This window comes from Zonotrichia albicollis, chromosome 6, assembly GCF_047830755.1.
Source record: "Zonotrichia albicollis isolate bZonAlb1 chromosome 6, bZonAlb1.hap1, whole genome shotgun sequence".
In the NCBI taxonomy this organism is placed as follows: domain Eukaryota; kingdom Metazoa; phylum Chordata; class Aves; order Passeriformes; family Passerellidae; genus Zonotrichia; species Zonotrichia albicollis.
Genome location: NC_133824.1, coordinates 16,904,175 through 16,915,809, shown reverse-complemented (window position 1 = coordinate 16,915,809; position 11,635 = coordinate 16,904,175). Strand labels below are relative to the sequence as shown.

At 42.5% G+C, this 11,635-nt stretch overlaps 1 long non-coding RNA gene across 1 annotated transcript in view; it reads right to left on the bottom strand.

Moving 5' to 3' along the window:
- Positions 1 to 244: 244 nt before the first annotated feature.
- The window catches only part of LOC141729341 (uncharacterized), a 30,745-nt gene continuing 19,354 nt past the window's right edge, over positions 245 to 11,635 (bottom strand). Inside the window, exons 2-3 of the long non-coding RNA XR_012580732.1 lie at positions 1,864 to 1,940; positions 245 to 1,743 (exon numbers count right to left, since the gene is read on the bottom strand). This is a non-coding gene — a long non-coding RNA (uncharacterized LOC141729341). The remainder of the gene's footprint in view (positions 1,744 to 1,863; positions 1,941 to 11,635) is intronic.

Genomic DNA, 11,635 nt, shown 5'->3' with positions numbered 1-11,635 from the left:
TGTGCTAATTAGAAGAGAAATGGACGTAGTGATCCTGTCAGCTCTCGTTACCGGCGTGCACAAAGCCGAATATTATTCTGAGGCAGTGTTTTGTGAGTGTCCCTCTTCCAGCTCTCATTAAGGGCAAGGTTGGTGGACGGAGAGGGGACTTGACCACATGGGTTGGCTAATGGAGCACAGTTACCGTTACTGTGCTAATTAACGGGCTCAGGAGGCAAATGTTTCTCCAACCAGCAGTCCCAGCAGCTGCACCTGGTGCTCCCAAAACCAACCATCTCACTGGGCAAGCCAGGCAAACGCTGTGTGTATGAGCAGAAAGGGGCTTATGTATGATGCATCCATCAGCCATCCAAAAGTGCAGAACCAGTAAAATGGCCATCAGAGAGGTGGAAAGGACGTGGTGCTGCAATAGCAGCAGGTGAAGCTCCAGCAGTCCCCTCTCCCCAGTTACCCTTCACATAGAGCACAATGCGTCAGCTTCTGCCCCTGGAAAGTGGGTAGCAAGGAGAGAGCTGAGGAATTGCCAGGACTTCCAGGTGCCATCAAGAAAGAAATCTCCTGAGAGTTGTTACAATCATCACAGCTCTCGATATGGCCAGGAAGGGGAAAGTTAGAATGATGAGAGGTGACATGGAGGTGAATCAGACTATCCCTCTCCGTGTTGAAGATGGGATGCTTCTGGTCTGAGGTGAAAAGCAAGATGTACATACATATCAGGATGATTGTTCTGCTCCAAAAGCCATTTAGGCAACATTGAAATGATGCACAAAAGTTAATGTAGGTGAAGATGATGACGAAAGGAGCCATAGAAAATGCTAAAACCAAAATGTGTGCTTTTGTGTCATTAGCCTGAATTTAATACAGTGAGAGTAAAGAGAGTGGCAGTAGATAGTGACTTACTACAGAGAGAGTAGAGAGAGACAGAGGACAAAGCAGGAGCCAGAGCAGGTCTGTAGTGTCACAGCAGCTGAGATGGCCTCAGAAGGGAAGGGAAGAATAGAGTGTGCTGAGGAGGCTCAACAAAAGTAAGTAGTTTTATTAACTCATCACACAGACTTTCATTTTAATACATAGGTGTTTTGTAAACAGAGTAACTTGCAAAGTTAATTGCTGGTTGATGTTTCCAAAGTTATGGGCATGTATTAGTGATTAAGTCTGATTTGGATGTTATGATCATTCTAAAGGTCCTTTGTATCCTTAGGCTAAATGTGGTAAAACATACAACCATGTCTTAAATGTTTTGATTTTCTTTCTCTCTTTTAACAACGCATTCATTGCATGCACTCAGGCATGTTTGGGTACTGTTTTCAGACATCCTTTATCAAGGGTTAAAGTTGCAAGAGGTTCCCTCTTTAGTTTCATAGTTTATTTTTCCCTGGTGGTGAAGCAGTTGCAGCAGGAGGGTTTGTGTCCTTCCAAGTCTCCAGCAACAGTCTCCTGTCATCTTGGATAGAGCTTGATCTCTGCCTTGTGCCTCATTTTTTTTAAATTCTCTCTCCAATAGCTGTGGACCAAACAAGGATCCTTTTGCCATAGCAGCATGTTCCATGTGCCCAAGCCCTGTAGTCCTGCAGAGCTGTAAAAGCCTTTCCCTTTTAACTGGGGTTCATTTCCTGCTGGCTGCTGTGATGGCTTGAATCTTAGGAGTCTTGATCTTAGAAGCCTGATCTCCAAAGAGGGCTTGAGAAGTATCTTCTCTGCAAAGAGGTTTATTCTAGAAGGAGGAGATGTATAATCCTCTTACTAAAACACAGAGAGGAAAGGAGAAAAGCTTTATTGCTCCTGCCTTACCGCAGTGAGCTGGCAGCTTTTATGCTGCCTCATGAATAGAAAGAGGCAAAGGTCTGAGCACAAGCACTCTACCTGAGCTGAGGCTCTCTCCTGGATGCTCAGTGAAACCCACGTCTGCACTGCTCTTCAGTGTCACAGCAGAACAGTTTCTGAAAAGGAAAAACAACTGCCTGTTACACCATGTGGCCACTTCAGTCTTGGTCTAAGGGGGAGTCACAGGTCACTGGCAGAAAATTAAGACCATCACACCCATCTCGATTTTTGTGCTCTGGAAGCTCAGGAGTCGAGTGGCCTCCTTGTGTAAAGGTTGTGACACTTCCCATGTCATGCCTTCCTCAAGAGATTGGGCTTTACTGGCAGACACCAGGAGAAAAGACACACTGCTGGTTTTGCCAATTTATCTCTGTTGCTTTGCCCAAGGAACTATTGATATCCATATCCCTGCTTGTAACATCTCTATCTGACTGGCCTGCCATCTTGCTGTATGGATAATATCATGTCAAATTTCTGACTTCCAAATGCAAATAAGAATCCACTGACCATAAAAAAGTTGTTGGTTTTATGTCCTCGTGAGGATGGCATTCTGATAAAGAACATCCATCATACAGATTAGCAGTACTCGAGAACATTGTGAAGAGAGGTGAAAATATGCAGCTGGAGGGAAAGGGTGCAATGGCTTCTTGTGGCCTTCACCGAGACCTCATGGCATTCATGTAACCCTCACTGGCCAGGTGGTGCTTGCAGGACATCTCTTCAGCAGTTTGAGTTCTCAAGTGCACCACCAAAGTCCTTCAATTCATGGTGACCTCAGCAAGTGTCAAAACTCTATGGTGCTGTGCATCATGGAAACACATCATTAGGTGAATGTTTCTGTCCTCGAGAGGTTATAAGAAGATGAAACAGTAAAAGGATGGGAAAAGAAAAGGAGATGTCAGGATGTAAAGAGTCTTGTTAGAGGTTATCCAGCACATTTTAAACCCTGTAACTTCTTAGCCACAGTTGAGTGGCCCTTCCACTGCTTCCCATCGGCTTTGTTGTTTCATTAAATAGATGTGAGTTTTAAAGTAAATAAATTAAAAAAATGCAAATGCCTAAGCAACCAACAGGAATAAGAAATTTAAATAACAATAAATTACAGTGCAATACCAGACATTTTAGTGGTTTTTTTCAAGACCTGTAAGAACTATTCTATGAATTTAATTTTGAGTGACTTTATGCAGTATTAAAGATTTGAGAATTTAAAAATAGAAATGAAGGTTTCTCACAGCACTGTTAACTGCCACAGTGTGCATGGTGTACCCACATATTTAGGAGAAAGCCATGAGCATTATTATAGAGACCCTACAAATAATCATAACATCTTCACTGATGTAGAACACTTACTCTGACTTTGCTGAGCCTTTTACACTTGGGCACAGAGGGTGTAAGTGCTACTTTGCAGATTTCATGTAATTCTATACTTGATTAGTCCAAATGTTTGCTGACAAATCAAGGCAGGAAAAATGTAAATTTCCCAATTTTACCATGTTGAAAATCTTGCTATTGCTCTGATGATCTGTGGATCTGATCCTGCCTTCACACAGAACATTATTAAGATTATCACTGCAGCTCTCTAGGGAGATAAAACTATTTTCTCTAACAAAAGAGAGATAATTTTTCTCATTCACTTCAATAATTTGGAGAGGGAGGAATTTGCTACAATAGATATTAGTGTACCCCATTTGTGTATGCATCTGGGTAAGGCTTACAGGAATTTTACTAGCAAGTATCAAAATATTTATTAGCAAGGTTTTTTTGGTGGGAGAGAACTGTGGAAATAAAGTGATATGGAAGACTGAAAGAAAAATACAAGCAAGTGAGAAGAATTAGGGACTTAGAGGACAGGAGACCAAGACAGGTAAAAAAGTACATTTTGAAAGACAGCAAGGCGTGGGCAGGAGGTTGGAGCAAATGCAAAGGAATGAAGGAGGCAGACTGCTATAAATGCAGTATAAGAAGAAGAATAGTGAAAAAATCAAAACACAACGGAAGAAAATAGGAAGAGATGGTTGTTTTCAGCAAGAAGGAGGTCAGAGAAAAACAGAAGTTTCATGAGCAGTTGCACCAGCCAAGGAAGTGTGGTTTTCCTTGTGGATGTGTCTCTCAAGACTGCATCATGTGTGGATTCTCTGGTGCCTTACAGGAGGCATGCTCACACTTCAGCAAAGGCAGTCACTGGATTGCTTTCTTAGCCAATTAATGTAAAAAAATGTACAGAAATGTACAGAAATGCATTCTCTACCTGGAAAGTTGTCTGAAATTAGCTTACAGGTTCAAAAGTCATTGGGACACCCATGTACACCTGTGGATGGATGCTAAGATTAGATGATTAATAGCTGAAATTGCAAATGGACAGAGTGAGTGATAGAGAACAGGAAAACATTAGGAAAATGGGGATTTATGTCTGCTGTTAATGCATTTAATTTGCTTTACTGCCATTTCCTTCCCTGGTTTTACAATTTCTAAAAAATAAACAAAGATCTGTTTAAAGCCCTCCTCCCAAATCAGGCTGACTTCACTGTATCCACACTGGTTGTTTCTGGGGAGAAAAATCTCTTACAGCAGTTTTGTCTCCAGCATCAGACAACAGATTCCAGGAGCTGCCCTACCAGCTACACCATCAAAACCTGCCTGGGACTTCACTGAAAGCATATGTGGGACAAGATACTGCAAAAGCCTTCTGGTTTTTCCATACTGGGGTGAATTGCAGCTCTGTTACTCAAACACTTTAGCTGTTTTTCTGCTGTGCTACGCAGCTAATTCCTATCTCATAGGTTCCTGCTGCAGTTATTCTCATCTGGTGTTTTCTAGGGACCTCCTTGTGACTGTATACTGTGGTTTGGACAATACTTGTATTTTTACTGCCATGCCATTTTATTTTCAGCTGCTCTATCCTTCATGTCCTTCCATATTTCAGTCTCTTAACAAAATTTCCTGATTTTCAGGCAGAAGGTGTCATGTCAAGAGGTGTTAAATAGGACAGAGCTGACTGCTGATCTCGGGGAGGGAGATCTCTCCCTCTAGCACAATACCTTTTAATGCATCATTATCCTTTATTTGTGGGTCTCCAGCCAATTTTTCATTCCATCTAGTAGTGTAGCCAAACCCATTTGCATTAATTTTGAGTAGGATTTATGTATCAAATCTTTACTAAATTCTAAATGTATCAAATCCATTGTGTTCCCATCATCCACTAATTTTGTAATTCTATTTTAAAAAGCAATCAGGTTTCTCCAGCACAATTTAGTCTTTAGAAATCCCTAGTACAAATGGTTGTTTTCTTATCTCTGGGTGGCTAGCAATTTTTTTGCCATTTTTAAAATTTATCTTATTTTACTAGCCATAGATATTCCTAGGAACTCCACATTTGCTTATTTTTTGTTTTGTTTTAATGATCAAAAGTACAATTCCTTTTCCCTAAGCAGCGTCCTAGTTTTTGTAATTTAACAAAATTATTGTCCATGACAAAAGGTAACATTTGTCATTTTCCTTGCAGCAAGTGGAGAGATGTTTCTTTTGACCTGAACACTTGAGTGTATAGGCAGGGTGTTATATGGCTGATGAGCCAAATGTGCTGTCAGTGAAACAAATATGTGGAAATCATTGACTTCTTAAGTGAATCCAGTCGGGCTTTTTGCCTGATAATATTCATTCTGGTCAATTGTTATTGCCTACTGAAGAAGTATCAGGAGGGCATTTGTACATGATTTTATTATAATATTCATAAAAGCCTCAACTAAGATGAAATAAAAATAGCATCCAAATAAGCTACATCCATATTTGTATACATATGTAAGCTATAAGTATTATTGAGGGAAGCTAACAAAAAGAACACCTTATTATCAGAACAGTAAATGAATTTTGTCTCAGCACTGGATTGAAGACTGGTCATCAAAATAATGCCTCAATAGTCAGCCCCTATAAATTCTGAGAAGCTGTCCTACCACACTGGTCATAAATCCCAGCTTGGAGCTATACCAAGTAAACAGTCTGTACTTTCAAGGGCTGAGTATCTGATGTCTTTTCATGTCTAGCACTTACACAACTTCAAAATACCTTTATTTGGGAGAAGGTATGGATAGGTGCTCAGAATCAGCTGTCCTTGTGCTCTTCCCTGCATCACTTCTCCAGACCTGCAGGAGTTACTGTCAGTGCCTTAGTCAGAAGTCAGGGCCAAACCTTTTGCTGCTTGTGCCTGACTGGTGCTGTTGGAGGGCAGCTCATCCGATACCCCCATGCCAGTCCCAGGTTTGCCAAAGTGCCCTCCTCACTCTGGACTTCTGGTCCTTACTTGGAGGTACAGAGAGATGCATTCTAGAAAGGAAGAACTCACTTGGTCTCTTATTCTTTTCAAGATGACCAACAGCTCTGGGGCACTCCAGGAGACGAATACTCCTGGAGAATTGCTGATCTAAAAAGAGATAGGGTTCCTCCTCTTTCATCCTTGTGGTTCACACTGCCTTGCAGCATCTTCAGACAAATTAGATATAAGATCACCCCTGTGTCTTCAGTTTAATTCAAACAAGTTTGCAACAGATCAGCACTGCTGTGCATGAACATAGTGTCATGTAAGCTAAATGTTCAAAAATATTCTTTATTTTCTACAGCATGGAAACTGATGGCTTTTGGTTCTCTCACCTCAACATGTTAAAATGGAGGACACGTAAGGTGGTCTGTTTTTATTTGGGTTGGTCAAATATCTTCGAAAATTCCAACATTTAATGGAAAATTGAATATAAAATTCCTACAGAAATAATGGGAACAACACTAGCACAAAGGTCAGGCATTCAACATTTATTCACCAGCGAAATAAAAATACATTTAGGCTAGTGATAACTTTCACAATTTCTATTCCTTCTGCTAACCTAAAGTGAAATTAATGTTCTTATTTTTCTTGCAAACAAGATCATTACAATAACCCTCTTACTCCTGAGCAATGCAGTTGATCAGGCATCTTCTCTTCTGAAACCCAGATACTGATAGAGAATAGTTACTTATCAGCTCTTTAAGGTGAAAGATGTTTGAAATTATATAAAAAGTCTGTGCACCTGTGTACACTCTTCTGCTAACTGGCTTCTCAGGCACATGAAGTTACAAATGTGGATCAGAAAATTGTGCATCATGTACTGCATTTGGGTAGGAACTGTAGAACTTTGCTGCTGAGGTCTCATTTAAACTTAAAACACAAGCTGGTTTTCTGGTGATTGAGAGCTATGTCACTCACATAGGGAGCACCAGAAAAACAACTTTCTTTGAACTTCAGAACTGGAGGTAGGCCTGCTTGGTGTAAATATGGGCTATGGATATTTCTTTGTTTCTGAAATTGTTTAGCAAGATCTTGACCTAAAATTCAGCCTTCTAATTGCTTTGGGAGAGTTGTCATCCAGCCTTGCAGAGAAGGTGCCAATATACAGATGTACAAGCACGGGCATATACATAGTAGCTATGACATGGATTTTAAAGCAACATTTCACCAAGCTTCTGTTGTTTGTATCATAATTTTGAGCTACTTCGCACAGGCTCTGTGTATGTGGAAAAAAATCGTTTCTGGAGCCAGACTCAATAGAGTTTATTTTTGGTGGCCATGCCCTCCATATGTTATAGAAGAAATTCTTAGGTATGAAAAAAAGCTGGAAATGTTTTAGAAAAATCAGGGCTAAGAAGCTCTCCCTCCAGCCATTCCTACTCCTCAGGTTCAGAGCAGCCCTCTCAGCCTGTTGTATTATCTCTTGCTGCAGAGGTACCCAAATTAAATGGAGACACTGGAGAATCAGCAGGTTGCTCTTTTAGAAGTCACTGATTACAGATGGTGGTGGGGACAGGTTCAGACACAGCTTCAGCTGCAAGTGCAGTTATGAGATAGGCCTTTCTGGCTGCACATGTGCTGCAGGGATGCTGGTAGTGCTGGAAACTGCTTGTATCTGCCAGCTCCAAGAAGAAGAGATGTAGTGAAGAAAATCTTAGTGTTTTACATCTAATGCTCTTCCTCCCTGAAATGGCCCGAGCTGTGTCCCTCTTTTGAAAGCAACAGGAAGGCTATCACAGAAGGAACAAGCTGTGTTGCCATCTGAGCACAGTTCTCATCCAGTACACAAATGACAGCTTCAGCATCTTGTGCTGGCCCAGGTGTCAGCATTCTTGCTACTGCTCAAGTAATCATCTTCTAAAAGACTCCAACCTGCTGAAAGTCCAGATGGCTTTCCAATATGGTAGTCTTCCCTCGGACAAACAATTTGCTGACACTTCCTCCCCTATTTTGGATTCCCAAAACCAAGATAATTCCAAAGCCAAAACTTCTGAGATTAAAAGTAAATTAAATTCCAACGGGTTACCCTGTCGTTGATCAAAGCAATAGTTTCCATTCTGCTAACTGACTTAGAAAGCTTATGTCCAGTTTGTGTAGGGATTACTTGCACTTTTACACTTGTAAAACAAACTACTGGTATTACACACTGCCAATTTTCTTTTTCTCCAGCACCCACAGACTTAGTACAGAAAGGAATTTCCCTAAATGTAATTGAATTCTGGATGTTGAAGTGACCTGTATTTAAATACCAGTAGCTTGCTATATACGAACAGCCAGTATCCCTGGCTGAAATGACATCAGCCTAAGTCACCACATACTGTTATAGGATAGATTTCTCTGAGGAAACACCTCTCAAATAGATGATCCTATGCTATACTGATTCTTACATCAGCATGACAATCCTAGTGAGGCTACTCACCACTCCCTCCCAAAGATCATATCTTGTAAAACTTCCTGCTAGTAGAACTAACCCCCTAAGACTGGACTCAGCAATTTCTGTACAGACAGAAGGAGCTCCTGACTCAGTCACCACAGAATCATGAAAGCTGGAAAAGACCTCTAAGATTGAATCCAACCCTAAAGGTAACTCTGACAGGTCTACCACCATATCCCTAAGCACATCTACATGCTTTTGGAACACTTCCAGGGATGGTGAGTGGGACTTGTGGCTTCCAGATACTTCTTGGCAATTTAGGCAAACATTCAGTAACAAAAAGGAAGTTTTCTTAAAGCTTAGACCTCAGAAGAGTCATGGACCCTATGAAGCATTCCTTCTTCTGGAAGAAACTCAGCATGACAGTGTGGCATTTGGTGGGTGAGGCTTTCTACAGCAAGAGAGAGCTCTAAAGGTTCAGTGAGTTAAAACATGCAGAATGCACTTTTCCTATCTGGATCTACCTCAGACATCCTGTTCAATGGGGGTAACCACCTAATCTACCTCTGTCCTAGCACTCCATCTGTAAGCTGATAACATTACACAAGCTCATAGAAAATGTATATGGTTAAATGTATCCTTGCCTATGAGATTCTTTCATCACTGTTGATGAATCTGTGTCAACAGGGAAAAGAGGAAGAAATTTGTGAGAGGTAACCCAGTACTATGCATAATGCTTAATATTACTGCACTGTGCATAATGTTTAATATTACTGCACCAATGTACAGTCTTTATATTTACACTACAAGGCAACAGCCTTGTAAGAGTCAGGATGAGAAATGGCCATGGTTTAGCCAATTTCAACAATGGATTTAGAGAGAAAAAGAGGAAACAACCAGTCTGGGCTCCTTCAAATAACTCCTCTCCCAGGTTCTAAATGATAAATGCCACTATAAAAGTTGTTGGGGTGATCTCCTCTCAAATGCAACTTAAATTATGGACACCTTCTCCTGAAAGAGACAGGCACGGGAAAGATTCTAAGCAAGTGAGCAAAATTTATTTGTCACATGGGTCCATTTGGCCTCTGTACCATGAATCATCACCCAGGCCGGGTGTGTTTAGGGTAGAGAGAAGGAACAACAAATGGGAGAAGGGTATTAAATAATAATTGCCATAGAGACCAGTCAGCTTTACCCAACTCCATGAAATTCAAGCAAGAGGGGCAGTGTACAAGTTAGCTGTGGAATGTAACAACAGAATATGAAAGCAAGTTGTTTAGTCAGGTTTCTAAAAGCCACTGTCAGCAATATGCAAATGACACACCTATATTTTTCATCCTCTCTGATCACACCAAGAATGAGAGGATGGCATAGCACTTTCAGAGGATCCAGAGGCAGAAATAAAGCTAAAATAAGGCAGAGGAATGATGCCAGTGTGCGAAAGGAAGTGTCTGAGAAGGCTTCAGTTGTAATGCAGCTTCCTGTGGCTGAAGAGCCCCAGTGGTCAGGTCAAACTGTGATTTATGATGATTTTTTAGATTCTTCACCAGACTTCCATATGCTCACAGAAGAGCTTTTTTTCTGCAATTTTGCCAGGAGATCCATTTTTTCGATTTCTGTTATCCAAGCCTTCATTGCCCATAGCAATGCAAAACACTTGGTAAGAATGAAGCCTGTGTCTGCCCTACAGTCCAGCTGTTACTGTGCCCTGTAGTCATTCTGCTCACCAGCATGGCTTACTTCTCATTCCTCCTCTCAGCCACTTTTTGTATTGGCTTACCACTGAACCCTGATCCAAGCTTACTGACCAGGCATTGCATCCATCATGTCTGGGGCAAGACTTCCTGAGGATGAGATGGAGTCTGAGGGTGGTGAGCCCTCCCACAGCAACAAGAAGCCATCACAAACCTTTGTGACCTTTCAAGTACATTTCTCCAGCCACGTCCTCTCTGACATAATTAGACAGTAACTTTTTTAAAAGGCATCCTCTGCCCCTCTCCTCAGCATTGCCAGGAACATCCCAGATCTGTGAGCTGCCAGTCCCCCAGGAGAAGAGTAGCCATAAGGCCAGACCTCTGGCAGTCATCTTCAGGTAACCAGCCTTGTGCTTGTCAAAAATGAGGATGGTTTTGTGGTCAAAGCCCAGGGCGTAAGGCTCAAAAAGCTGGATCCAGTTTAGATTTTCAAAGTAACCTTGGTTGTGTCAATTAGCCTCTCTCCATGCAGGAATTCCGCCAGTTCTAGGAAGGTGAGATACGGATACATTTGTAAATCCAGAGGACATGCCTGAGTTCTCCGTGAGGGAGATCAATAGGCTGTTAGGTAGAGAGTTCTCTTGCTGTCCTGTGATTTGCATGCAGTAAAGAGCAACTGAGAAAAGAAAACTGAAAAAAGATATTCCATTTCAATCAGCAGTTGTATGATGTAAACATGAAGTGACTAATAATATCTTGCAGTAGAGCAAGCACAAGTGCTTTCAGCCTGCCAGCAGCTGCTGTGGACTCCTGTTGGAGTGATGGACCTGTGGCATCCCTCCATCACCCCGGACACCCTGCTGGGGCCATGGGCATGGCGCGGGACTGCTGGCCCAGCCTACAGGGATCTGCAGCCTTGGTAGCCTTCATCCCATGCACATCTCTCTCCTCTTCTGCCTGCATGCTCGCCTTCTTGTCCTCGAGCCCCCAGGCCATCACCAACCTCCAAACTCCTCCTGCTTTATCACCGCAGGGAGCCCTGCTGCCCTGCAGCATCCCTCCTGCTGCGTTCCCTCTGGGGCTGGTGCTGCTCCCGGCGCTCTGTGGCCGCGGCCCCGGCGTCCCCTGTCCCGCCGGGCAGGCTCCCTGTCCCAGCCCGGGCCGCCAGGTGAGCGGGCAGCAAGCGGGCACAGAGCGGGGCTGCACATCACCTGACCCCCTCCAGCTGATTCCCTCAGACAGGACGTCAAGTTAATGAGCCCTCAGGCCTGTAATTAGCTGTCAATTACCTCAAATTAATCAACTCCTCGCCTAATTAAGCATAATCGGCAGGTGGGCAGAAAACGGGCCATTGTGCGGGAGCCATGAGAAAAGCATGGCTGGCAAACTTGTTTAGGATCAGCGGCGCATTCCCGGACGCCGCGCCACCGA